Source organism: Muscardinus avellanarius, assembly GCF_963383645.1.
Source record: "Muscardinus avellanarius genome assembly, chromosome: 9".
Classification (NCBI taxonomy): domain Eukaryota; kingdom Metazoa; phylum Chordata; class Mammalia; order Rodentia; family Gliridae; genus Muscardinus; species Muscardinus avellanarius.
In genome coordinates this window covers 81,087,519-81,101,086 of record NC_137795.1, presented here as the reverse complement: position 1 = coordinate 81,101,086, position 13,568 = coordinate 81,087,519, and the positions used below count along the sequence as shown (strand labels likewise).

Here is a 13,568-nt window from a genome sequence, read left to right as displayed (position 1 = left end):
AAAATGAAATTCTTATTTCCCTAGCTTCCTCTGCCCTTCTCAAATTTGTTCCTCCATACGTTGCCATCTTCAATTAAATCGAACCACATATCCCTAATATCTCATACCAGAATTGAAAAAGCCAACTCTCAGTCCCCCGTAGTTACATCTCCTTTCTTAGCCAGTCTTATTGTTTTGACCAAACAGAACTGTCTCCCTTTGGGTCTCTACTCAATCTGCACTTCCCCACCATAAACCAAGCTGTTGTCATGTCTTGTCAGAGCCATGGGCATACTTACTTTCTACACTTACCACTATGCTACTCATGCCAACATAGTAGAGTTGTTTTAAAAATGGAGATCAGGTAGTTGCAACTTTACTTAAACTCTTTAGTATACTCAAAACTAAAATAAGTCCAAATTCCTTATTTTTGCCTTTAAAAATTAGTTGCCTCCAAAAATTAGTTCCTGCCGATTCTCTTGGTAACACATACCCGCAACATCTCTATCTCTGGACATCCTGGCCAATCAGGTCTTCTTTTGTGTATGTAGCTCCCTCACCACCAATATTCAGGTGCTGTTTAAATGTCTCCATCCCAGAAGGTATTTTTTCAGGCACAGTAGTATTATGCTTTCCCAAAGTAGCCCTCTATAACAATTTCCCAATTAAATATCTTCATGGTTCTTATACATATATGCTATTATTCATCAATTTATTTTTTCACTCTTCATATATCCTTGCAAAAGGAAACTTGACAAAGCAGGACTTGTTCTACTTTCTGTTTGACAAACATAAAGCAAGCTCTTACTGCATATTATTTGAATGAATACATTTCCTCTTCTGTACAGATAGGACTGTCTGCGTCCATTCCTGGGGACAGGAGCAAGCAGAAGGTCTACATTATATCCTGAGGGGCGATTTCAGAAACAATCGCTCTTGTTAACATTGTCCTTGTGAGAAAACATTTGCATGAACAAAGGAAAGGCTGGCAAGAGTGACAGAAGGCAATGCTGACCAGCAGCACATTGATGATCTGTGCACCGGAGGGCTTGGTCCTCTGCTGTGAAGGCCCAGGAACTTTTGTTTGCTGGTGTCTCTGGGTGATCAGTATTTAAGCCAATCACCATAACTATAGTCCCCATAAGATTTGGTGCCAGAATTACAGTATTGTATTCATTTATAGTACAAAAAATAATAAACTAAGAACTGGAGTATTGTGTCCATAGGAACAAATGAAGTAAGGACTCTTTCTGTAGTCCAACTGGGAAGCTATATCTTAATCTAAATACTATGTAAGTGAGGAGACAGTCAAAGCCAAAAATAAAAATAAAAATTTTTAGTATATGAATTAAAAAGGCTTGAGGACATTCTTACTAGAGAACTGTAGTAAGTGGACTTAGAAGGTCAACTCTTTTTTATATAATGTTCTGTGCCCATGAGCCAATTTCTATATTGGCTACAATTCACATTAAGTGCCTGGCCATATTTTATAAACATCTTTTTTCCCTTTGTGCTGATTGTGCAGTAGGCCCTGGAGAAGGCTAAAACACACACACACACACACACACACACACAGAGATTTAAGTGTGGGAATTTGACTTTAATGCCTATCAATTAAAATTTAGGAAGTGTTTCTCAAAAGGGAAGTAAATAAAACTCAATTATTTGTTATAGCCAGAGAAGAGAAGCATTGAGTCCATGTAATTAAATTAAGCCTTTAAAACATAAATATGTAAAATAAAGAAGGTAATGAATCCATCATAGTTTCTCCTGCACATCTCTTAAGATTTTTTTTTAAATTAGTGTTTTAAGCCGGGTGTGGTGGCGCACGCTTGTAATTCCAGCATTTGGGAGTCCGAGACTGGAGGATCACACTTTGAGGACAGCCTCAGCTATTTAGTGAGGCCCTCTGCAACTTAGTGAGACCCTGTTTCAAAATAAAGAATAAAATTAATGTTTTATTAGCTACTTTTCTATTCTAGGTGCACTATGCCAGAGGCCAGAGGGTAGCCCAGCTCAGCATACTTGTAACTATTGCCATAAATTAAAAGTAAGGAGATGATCCAGTTTGCTGAAAGAGTTTTTCTGAAAGTAAATTCACAGTCTAGAGTAACCCATAGGGGAAAAAATGATGACAGATGCATACGTGTGGTTTAATCTCATAAAGCTATGCCAATCTGAAAAAAAAAAGAGAGAGAGATGGTATTTATTATTGTGGCAGATGAGAGGGTCACTGCTGATAGTTCTCTCATTTTCACTCTTGGGTAGAGACAGAACCCATATTCTAACCTATTAAGATGGTCCTCGGTGGTCTGCTGTTGTGTGGTGGGGCAGTGGGAGGTGGTGAGAGAGTGGAAGGCAGTAGAGCAGGGAGGGTGGAAGGCAGTCCTGGCTGCTCTGTGACCACTGACTGGAGGACAGCCTGAGCCCGGTGCTGATTTCCCAGGAGCACCAGCTGTCTCTTCTCCATACCCCCTTTGCATTGTGGGACTGACCCTTTTTGCTCTTCCCCCTGTGCTTGCTCCCCCCTGTTTTGAGTTTGGCCTGATGTTGAGGTTTTTAGTATTTTGAATCATACTTTTCTAGTCTGAATATGTTGGAGGATAATGAAAATACATAGTGGAATTCATATCTGCTATGATATTATCCACTGAGGAATGACCTGGAAAAATGGAAATGGGTAGTTTTTATCTGAAAACTTGTCATTGGGCATAGAGTCGGCTGGGGATGGGGAATATCTCTCTGGCCAACACAGCTTTTGTCCTTTGTTTAAAAGAAGATTTTTAAACTAGTATTTAAACTCAGAGCAAGAAGCAAAATAGCCTGACATACCTCAGGAGTCAATCGCTTTGAAGCCTGTGGAGAAAAGGCTTAGAACAGAAAGCTTTATAATGAGAAGTAATACTTATCATAGCTAAAGGATCACTTAAAGTTGAAAGTATTTTTAAAATTGTCATATTTCGATGGCTATTTCTATCCTACACAACTTAGTTACTTGTTGGTACTTGATTCTTTATATTCCACAAAGCATACCTCATTTTTTCCTGACTCCTTATTCTTAAATTTATGCTGAGCCTGTAGTATTATATATTCTATTGTTGCTATTTCTCTTCGAAACTTAATGTTTTCAGTGTTTAAAAATCCATTTCCCAAAAGAGTTACACTAAAATATTGTGTAGATGTGTTTATTTTTGTACTGACATTTTTCCACATTTAATAAAAATGATGAAAAGATTACAAAGAGCATGTAGGATCAAAGAAGATAACTACTGTATTAATAAGAAAATGGCGAAAACAAAGAAAGGACACTATCAGAGAACAATTACCCAAAGGTTTTATTTTTTTATTTTTTATTATTTATTTATTTATTGGTGGTACTGGGATTCCCGGAAACCCATCTACCTCCGGGGTACACTCCCAGACCTATTTTTATATTTTTATTTGGAAACAGGGTCTCTTAAGCCAGTGTGGCTGGCTTCGATCAAGCGTGATCCTCCTGTCTCTGCCTCCCAAGGGCGGGAATTACAAGCGTGCGCCACCATGCCTGGCTACCCAAAGGTTTTATACAGTGGAGTGACTTGATTTTGTGAATTGAAAGAAAGCTTTTCTGTTCTACTTCGCTTACATTTCCTCTCTTCCTCCTTCATTCACTACATTAGTAGAGCCAGCCAGATTTCTTTCTCCTCCTTTTCACCCTAGACATATGCTATATTATTGTTCCTTTTCTTCCTCACATCAGAAAAAATGAGGTAAAATATGGAATTTCATTCACACACAAAAAAGTCAATTCTAAATTTGCACACTGCTCAAAATGACATAATTTGCCATATGTTAAAATTCATATTGAGTATAGGACCAGTTCCTTAGAAGATATTTATTTTTTGTTATTGATAATTTTAGTCTCAAATATTGTCCAAAAGTTTCATGCAAAATCTTTGAATTCTGGCATGAACTCTGTTTGATCAATGCCAAAGAAGTGGCAAAATCTGGTTAATTTGAAAAAACTTGAATGAATCCTATCTGTTTATCCATCTTTCATCATCCATCTATCCATCCACACATTCATCCATCCCAGTCATCCATCATCCATCTTCCCAATTTACTAAGTATTATCCAAATACTTAGGTTTGAAAGTGTACTTCTTTTTAAAACAAAACACACTGTACAACAAATTTTATTAATATCTACTTGATTTCCCCCATTTAGCAGTTCTACAGAAATCATATGGCCAGAGTGTGACTAACTTTAAATCTCAAATTTCCTACGTAGTAGGAAATCCTGTATTTCCTACATAGTCTGGGAACTCAATACTGTTATATTCCTAGCTTTATTTGTGTGGTTTCTATTTTTCCTCCTCTTTTTATTTGAAAAGTATAAGTGTAGGTTCATCTGTTAAAGGAGAAATGTTATATAAAATAAACCTCCCTAGCTAAGGCATGACTTTCCATCTGTGGTGCTATTTTGCACAGATACTAAGAGAAAAAAATCATGCAGTCTATAAACAATTACAAAGGCACAAAAGATCTTCATACAACAGAAAATAAAGACCCATGTTAAAATAAACCTTGGTGCTTATTGTAACTCCATCTCTCCCTCTCTCCTTTTACTTTCCTATAGTGAAAAGTCTTAGTTTGCTGGGTATACGGAATAGAATGAACAGATCTTGTGTAGGTGTGTAGATGTCCAGGAGCATCCTGTAGGGTAGGGCAGGTGCTGAGTTCATATTGTATTCCAGCAACTACAATAGCTAAAATGAGGAACTCACGTGGAACATATGCCAGTACTCGGGGACACAACTGAAAATTTGGTGTTGCCGGGTGTGGTGGCGCACTCTTGTAATCCTAACATTTGGGAGGCTGAGACAAGGGGATGAAGGTTTGCGAATAGCCTCAGCTACTTAGTGAGGCCCTTTACCACTCAATGAGACTCCATTTCAAAAAATAAATAAAAGAATAAAAAAATAGGGCTGGACTGTAGCTCGGAGGTAGAATGCCCCTGGAGTCTATTCCCAGTACTGAAAAAAAAAAAAAAAAAGAAGAAAATTTGGTGTCATTTTAAAAGTTAGATGAAAGTGATATTTATAATTCCCTGGTGAAAGCCATTAGCTGATTGTACATGTGTGTATGAATACTTTAATTATTGATTTTGTGTTTCAGTTCTCTCTTTGACCTGAATGCTGATTCAAGAGGTCTGAGAAATAATTTCTTCTGACCTGGAAACTGGATCACTTCTACTTCTTAACTAATAATTCTACCCCTTAGGCTCTCAGTAGCTATGCTACTCATAGATTTTCTGCCATCAGATTGGTATTCTACAAGGATCACAGTGTGATGGATAATTTTTATAGTAGCTGAAATGTTTGCAAATAGCAAGTGACTCTTTTAAGTGTTGCTATATAACACCTGCTTGTGGTACAGAACTTCTTTGCCAGAGGGGCCCAGGTATAACTTCCACAATAGACAGACTTCTCTCTGACATTTTAAAATAAGTATTTGCCTAAAGAGCTGCCCTGAATTTGTCTCTACCTCTCTTGCCTGGAGGATCAATCACTCTACTATCCTAACTCTGCTGAAGAGCTTAAGGGATTTTTTTTCTTTACTTCACATATATTATTCAAAGAATTCTGTATTATCTCCTGACTCCGCCAGATTATGAACTATTATTCTTCTAAAACTTTACTCAAATTTTTCTATACTGTTTACAGCACAAACAACGTTAATATCCATAAGATAAAAGGGGGGAGCCAGAAGATTCTGTTTTCTATTAGAGATTTTTAGCTCGGAATTAATTAACTTTTAAGGAACTCATGAATAAAGTTCTGTTCGGTCTTGTAACTTAATGATAACATGTTTTCATATGTATTGTTCTGAAGAGTTTTTTTGTAATACTAGGCATTGAACCTACTGCCTTGAGCATGCTAGTCAAGTGCTCTACCAATGAGCTACATCCCTAGCTCTGAAGAATTTAAAAATTAATTATTAATTTTGATTAAATTCTTATTGTAATGCCTTTATTAAAACATTAATTGTTATGAGTCCAATAATGTTTTAAACATAATTTAATACTGAAGTGGATGTTAATGTCATATATTGTCAATATAAAGTGAGCTCAATTGCCCAAAGAGTATGCTGTAAAGATAAACGGCATTATTTTACAACTGCAGAAATAGCAAATGCCCACTAGGGGGCATAAAAACCTAAATGAAAGTTTGGAAACAAACCAGGTCTTTTCTGGTTTCACAAGCTGAGAGTGAGAAAAGTATTTCCAGTAAATTGCCTGTACTGATTCCTTATCTTTGCCGACACACATTCAACATTTAGGAAATATTTTGGACATCTTATTCCTCTGGAAATTGTTGAGCAGAACAAATGCCCACCAATTTCATAGGTTATCTAATTTCAAGGTATCTCCTAAAGGATGCAATGTAATTCTGACAGCATTTTGTTTTTCTTTTATAAAGATAAGTAATTTTCTACAATCTGTAATATCACTAAAGCACAATTTTAAACCAGAAGCTCTTAACCAGGACCCTTAGTGTGAAAATTAGGGAAAATTAACAGGTTTTCCCTCCCTAGTCTTTGCCACTTAAAGTTCTCTTTTTACCACCAAATTATCTTGAGTGATCATGTCACTCTCCTTTTTAAAAGCCTCCACTATTTCCCCATCACCTACAAAGAGCTGGGAAGAGCTTCAGCTCTTTGGCATGATCTGTGCTTCATGACTTACTACCACATCCACCATGGCACACCTACACATTCCTATATTCTGGTCAGAACAAATAGCTTTTTATTTATTTATTTTGTGATACTAGGGATGGATCCCAGGGACATTCTAACTCTGAGTTACACCCCCAGACCTATTTTTATTCTTTATTATTTTTATTTATTATTATTATTATTATTAGTAGTAGTAGTAGTAGTAGTAGTAGTGGTAATAGTAATAGTAGTAGTAGTATTGGTGGTACTGGGGTTCCTGGAAACCCTTCTACCTCTGGGCTACACTCCCAGACCAGTTTTATATTTTTATTTGGAAACAGAGTCTCTTAAGCCAGCGAGGCTGGCTTCGAACCTGCCCCATCCTCCTGTCTCAGCCTCCCAAGCGCGGGGATTACAAGCATGTGCCACCATGTCTGGCTATTCTTTATTTTTTGAAACAGGGTATTACTGAGTTGCAAAGGGCCTCAAAAGGTAGCTGAGGCTGTAAACTGCGATTCTCCTGTTTCAACCTCCCAAATACTGGGATTACAAGCATGCACCACCACGCCTGGTTACAAATAGCTTTCTATCTCTAGAACACAACTAGGGCCTTCTGTTTCTCCATGCTTTTGTATTAGTTGTTCTTTCTAGATTAATCCCCTTTGCACTCTCATTGAAAAATCCCTTTGAATAATTTCCAATTTCCATTGCTAAAATCTCAAACATCACTTCTCATCTGAAGAACTTTTTGACTATTTTCTTTCTATATAATATCTGTTTTTTTGTTTCTATGCCCCCAATGCTGCCTGCAATTAATAGAGTACAATTCGTTTTTTTACAGGTCTATTTTCTCTATGAAACCACGAGGTCTATGAGGTCAAGGATCACATCATCATCATAAACTCAAATTTAGCACAGACCATGTCCAGTGCTAAGCAAATAGTTGGAACTCAGTAAATGTTTATTGCTTAAATAAATGCTTCAAGGAAAAGTCTGATGGTAAACAATAAATATGAAAGGGAGTAAGGGGAAATGATTGTCTATGGCTCTTTTTTTCTTAATCAGATTTTCTGTTTTACCCCAAAGCCCAGAGCCATCTCATCTCCTGATTTTTTCTAAATTCCTCTCTGGATTCTTAGGTGAAATGCCCAGTTTAACCTGGTTCTACACTAAGAACCCATCTTACTTTTTATACTCAGAGAAGCCATTTTTAACCAAGATGATTTTAAATGAAAACAGAATTAGAAAGACCTGACGCTTTTCAGATTTCTATATCTTTCCCATTGTCACATGCATAAAAAAACATAAATCTGGCCAGAATTTTGAAATACAAATCATCCCAAATTTGACAGATTTTTGTAATCTCCAATGCTCAACCATTTGAAGGATGCTGACTTCTTGTTCTCTCCATCTCAAGTATGGTCCTGGAAAATAGCTGAGTGAATGCTACCAATCTTATATATGAGCACTAGCAATCCTCTGGAAATTTCATTGTGTGGTCTTCATTTTTCTCAATGAATTCACTCTGTATTATACCGTGGGTGTATATTGGAGGAAGTATGCTTGTCTTCCATCCAAAGAATATCCAGCTGGCTACAGTGAAAAGCATGCCTGTCATCTCAGTACTTGGGAGGCTGAGGCAGGAGGATCAGTTGTTGGTAATTTACTGAGACTTCATTTCAGAATAAAAGATGCAATAAGGCTGGGGTGTGACTCAGAGGTAGAACACCCTTGGGTTCAATCCCTGCAAGCCAAGATTCCAGCAAATGCCTGTTTTTTTTTCTACTTTGGGCTGATGGCACCAGCTTCCATAGGATGCCTGTTTTGGTTTTGCATCCTGATGGGTTTCTTCTTGAACACCTTCAGGGCAGCTCTCACACTGGGAGCTTCCTTCAGTTACCTGCTGCTGTTGCTTCCGGACTCTTCCTTTCCTTTGAAAAGCAACACCCTTGGATGCAACTCCCCACTGTGCCTGTTTCCAGCCCCCACTGCTTCCCTGTGGACCATTTCCCAAGGAGCCAAAATCCCTATGCCATTTAGACAGTGTTATTCATAGATCTGTTCTATAAGCAGCCACCTCTCTCACTTGTTGACACCACTGAACCTGTTTATAGCTGGCAGTCCATTCACAGACACCTCAGTTGGGGTGGGGTAAATGGGGTAGGGGAAGCTGGTCCCAGGCTTAGGCCTGCAGTCTTGCTTTAGAGGAGCCACTTAGGCTGCTTAAAAGCAAGAAGTAAAGGCATTTATTGTGAACATTTTCATTTCTTCTCACCTGAGTTTGCACAGTCTAAAACCTATTAGCTATTATAGGCCTCATGACACCTTCAAGTTGTCATTAAGCATTTGCCTATTTCATTTTCAACTGTACTTTTAAAATTACTTATGGATTATCCAGTAATGACCGAACACATCTCTTATTTCTAATTCTGCACAGGAAAGCCTGATAATTTCACTGCCTATTGTCTACTACTTAAGTCTCACAGAAAAGAATGCAAACAAGTCTAGCTGTCAAGGAGATTTGGCTCTCTGCTGGGGCAGAGAATCCCTCCCCTTCCTTTTGTCTTCTTCTTCTTCTTTTTTTTTTTTTTTTTTTTTTGGCAGCAGTCCTGTCTGGCTGAGAAGATGGTGCTGCAAATACAAGTTGTATCCCTTCTGGCAGATCTGACCATGGCACACTATTCCAGTGCTCCTCACTTGGCTAACCACCCCGGGGAAGGCCAGGCCTCCCCCTATCCTGAGGCCAAAGCACAAGTGGAGCAAAAGAAAAGCTGGAGGTACCCACATCAAAGCTGGTTTTCACACTCACACAATCAGGTGCAGGCCTACCCTTTTCCTTCCTCGTCTCTGCATCCCTTTCCTCTGTGTGCCACTGGCCAGGGACTCCTTCCCTGTTAAAAATTTCAAAATTCTTTAAGCATGAATAATTCAATGATAATGCTTCACACAGACAGTCACAACTATTTAAATACAAAAGGAAAGACAAGTAGAGAAGTTGTGACTCAACGACTCAAAGCCAGCCAGACAGGCATCTCCACTAAAAGTCTAGTCTTCAATTTAACCTAGAAAGTCTTTATATCCTTAAACAAACTGTGTTTCTGATGAGAGTCTAAGGGCCTATATTTACATTACAGATATTTTAGGGGAACAATTCTTTTTGGATCAGTGTGAGACACAGTAATCTCCTAAGATTAAATGAAGACACTATATACATTTAGTGTTTAGATTCTTTTGCCTCTTCTCAGAAGATGAAAACATTGAATAGTCATTCCTTCTATTATCTATGAAAAAAATATATAAAGAGAATCTTAAAACTTTACCTGTCCAGTTTTGCTATGTCAGAATTCTGTATGAAAATGGTCTTGTTGTTGTCTTCTGGTTATATCTAGTTAACACACACACACACACACACACACACACACACACACACACAAATATAACAACAAAATAAAACAAAAATATGATGTAAGTCCAATCCTTGGGAGGCTGAGATAGGAGGATCACAGGTTTGAGGATAGTCTCAGAAATGTGGCGAGACTTTCAACAACCTAGTGAGAGTTGTAGCTAAACAATACAATCCCCATGTGTTCAGTCCCCAGTTCTACCAAAAAGAAAAAAAAATACAAAGTTAAAATACGAAAAATTATACAAAAATACACCTGCTTAAATATGTGTAAATGGAACTAGAAATTAAAGTTAAAAAGCTCTAGAATATGTCCCATATTCCAAGCACATTCAATGCATACATTGTTCCAATCTCTTTGAATGTTCCCATATACCCTAATTTTCTGGAAATGAGACTGCACAATAAGCATAGTGTACTAGTATTGGGAAGAGGCTTTAAAATGTATTAATGTATCGGTATTGGGAAAGATTTCCAATTTTAAAACTATATCGTTTGTACTAGAAAAACCAGGACTGGTAGGAGGGAGGGACTTGTAATTTACATTTCTAAAGAGAAGGCAGAAAACCAGAGCCAGAGAAGAGGTTTCTTTACATTTCTGAGAGACAAATGGAGAAGCAATTTAACACATTTTGGGGATAGAACAAAGGTGGAGAGGTCTGTGTCAGGAAGGCAGGACTGCCCCCCCTTCCGGATAAATCTGGCTAGAGATAGCAGAAACACTGGGCTAGAGATAGGGCAGCATATCTACAGATCAAAGGACCTGCCGCAGAATTGGTCTGGATAAAAACACGCAGTAAACTGGAGTTCTTTGGCATATTCATTCGAATTGCCCCCACCCCCACCCCGTGCCACTCTCGGGTACTGGGCTGTAACTATCTCCTGTATTTCTATCTTTTTAATAAACTTCTTTAAATCTTCAGCAACTGTCCAAGCTATGCATATTTATTCTTAGCTTAGGACAAGAATCTACGGGGTTTTTTTTTCTGTTTTTGGTCATTTTGGGTTTTATTGTGGTTTGAGGGAAAGTGTGTCTGGAACTCTAGCAGGGGTTCCCGGGGAACAGTTTTCCCCACAACCATATTCTCCTAATCCGTAACACATAGTACCTTAGTTTTCAGGTAATATAGTTGGTATTCGGGATGTAAGCAGGAGACAGCGACCAACCATGTCAAGCATTTACAACGGAATGGATTTACTGAGGGGAATTTTTATCATGCAGGCAACGGGGGTTCCAGAAACCTGGAGGTAACACAGGAGTTAGCAACTGCAAGAAGCCGGAGGCAGCAGGGAGCTGGAGGGATGAGGGGAGAGGAAGTGTTTAGGCTCAAGGGCAGAGGATTGCAGGAGGCTGGATTTATACCAAAGAGCGAGAACCCCCAGGGAGGCTAGGACTGCCTTGGGAGATACAAAGGAAGGGGCACACTGGCTCCTCCTCTCACCCCCTCCCTGTCTCCTGCCAGTGCCTTCCATTAACAGTACTGGCAGAAAAGCAAATGGCAAGCCAGGCTGGGAGGTGCAGGCTGCTGGCATCTAGATGGCTGCTGAGAGGCACCACACTGGAGCCCTGGGCATTTGCTCTAAGGCTCTGCTCTGCCCACCCACCATTGCTCAGGGCTTAGGCCCATTATGGTTCCAAGAAGTTGAGACCCAGATGCAAAGCAGTTTTTTTTGTGTGTGTGTGTTTTTTTTTATTCTCTCCAGCCCTCCCTCTAAAAGCAGGATATCCCATTTCACCAGAATTAGAATCCTACTAGTGAGTGTCACGTGTCACCTCACTCTGTTTTTGAAAAGTCATAGGCAAATCAGCCCCTTACCTGAAAGACAAGGGTAGCTTGGACATTTTTTCAGGGCTGGCTTAGGGCCTTTTAGCTTTTGTCAAATTGTCCATTTCAATCTACTGTAAATCAAGAATGAGCTAAATAACCAAAATATCTGTTTTGACAAAGTGAGGGGGGAAAAAGAAGCCAAATGAAAAGCAACATTATAAAGATGTAAATTAGATCTGATGATTGTTAAATGTTCTGCTTGTTTAAAATGGGCATGATTGGTAATGAGAGCTGGTCCCTGGGGCTTCTGAGCTTCCTAGTGACTAAGTGCTGGCAAGGAACTTTTAAACAGAATAAATCATTTTGGAGCCAAATACTTCAACAGACCATTGAGAAGGCCATCCGTGATAAATTAAAGCCATATCTTAAGGGCAGGTGAATATGTGTGAAACCAAGTTACCTTAAAAATGAACACAGCTCTACAATTAGTGCAGTGCTCATGAGTCCTTTGATTGCAGAAGTTTTTGTTTCGATTTTTGTTGTTAGTTTTTATTGCAGTCATGAAAGTCTATAGCAAAACATGCCAGAGACTGGCTGTTAGCTATAAATATAAATAAAGAAAAATATATTTTTCTTCTTTCTCCTTTTCCTTTCTCTCTTACATCCTCAAAAAATTTACCGTGTGTCTATAATGAGTAGAAAGGGTACTGTTATGGTTTAGGTCTAGAATACCCCCCCCCCCCACACACACACACGGTCCTATGTATGAATTGCCACAATGTTCAGAGGTAAGTGATTGAATCGTGATGGTACCAATCTCATCCTTCATCAGTGGGTTAGTTCGTATGATGGAGTAATAATTTAAATGAATTTACTGGGAGGTGGTCAAAAGCATAGGCAGGTTGGGCAGAGTGGAGAAAGTATCTCTCTCTCTCTCTCTCTCTCTCTCTCTGCTTTTCAGCTGCCAAAAGAGCAGCTTTCCTCCCGCCACTCTGCCCTTCTACCCTGATGTTTTGCCTCACCAGGCCCAGAGCAATGGATTCAGCCAACCATTAACTGAGACCTCTGAAACTGTAAGCTGAAATAAACTTTCCCTCCTCTAAGTTGTTTTTATCAGTTTTTTTGGTCACAGTGATGTGAAGCTGACTAACAGAGGCACTTTGTAAATAATAATAAATTGAACAGTTCATTCTTTTTTATTTTTTTCAAACAGTCTCCTTGCTGAGGAAAGAAGTCAGAGCAATAAAGTAATTGAACTCTCATTATCTCAGATCAGTAAATATTGATATGCACCCACACACACACACAACTTCCAGATGCTAAGGCTACTGCTTGCATTCTCTATTTTATCTGATCTAACTTCTACAGGAAACAGTTGCTAATGATCCCATTTACACCTCTCCTTTCCCCCTGAAGAGAAATGCCCCCATGGACTACTGTCTTCAAGCCTAAGTGAACCACCTTTTCTCATCCTCAATTGTTTTTCTTTTCTTTCTTTCTTTCTTTCTTTCTTTCTTTCTTTCTTTCTTTCTTTCTTTGGTGGTACTGGCTCAATTGTTTTTCAACTGCCTTTTATTTTTATTTTATTTATTATTATTATTTTTGGCAGTACTGGGGTTCCTGGAAGCCCTTCTACCTCCGGGCTACACTCCCAGACCTATTTTTTTTTCTAATATATTTTTATTTGGAAACAGTGTCTCTTAAGCCAGTGAGGCTGGCTTC

The 13,568-nt window shown here is 38.7% G+C and overlaps 1 protein-coding gene across 1 annotated transcript in view; it reads right to left on the bottom strand.

Annotated features, from left to right (window-relative positions):
• Positions 1 to 13,568, bottom strand: part of KCND2 (potassium voltage-gated channel subfamily D member 2) — a gene marked incomplete at both ends in the record, with an annotated part of 521,297 nt that overhangs the window by 21,914 nt on the left and 485,815 nt on the right. The gene's annotated exons all lie outside the window — the stretch shown is intronic.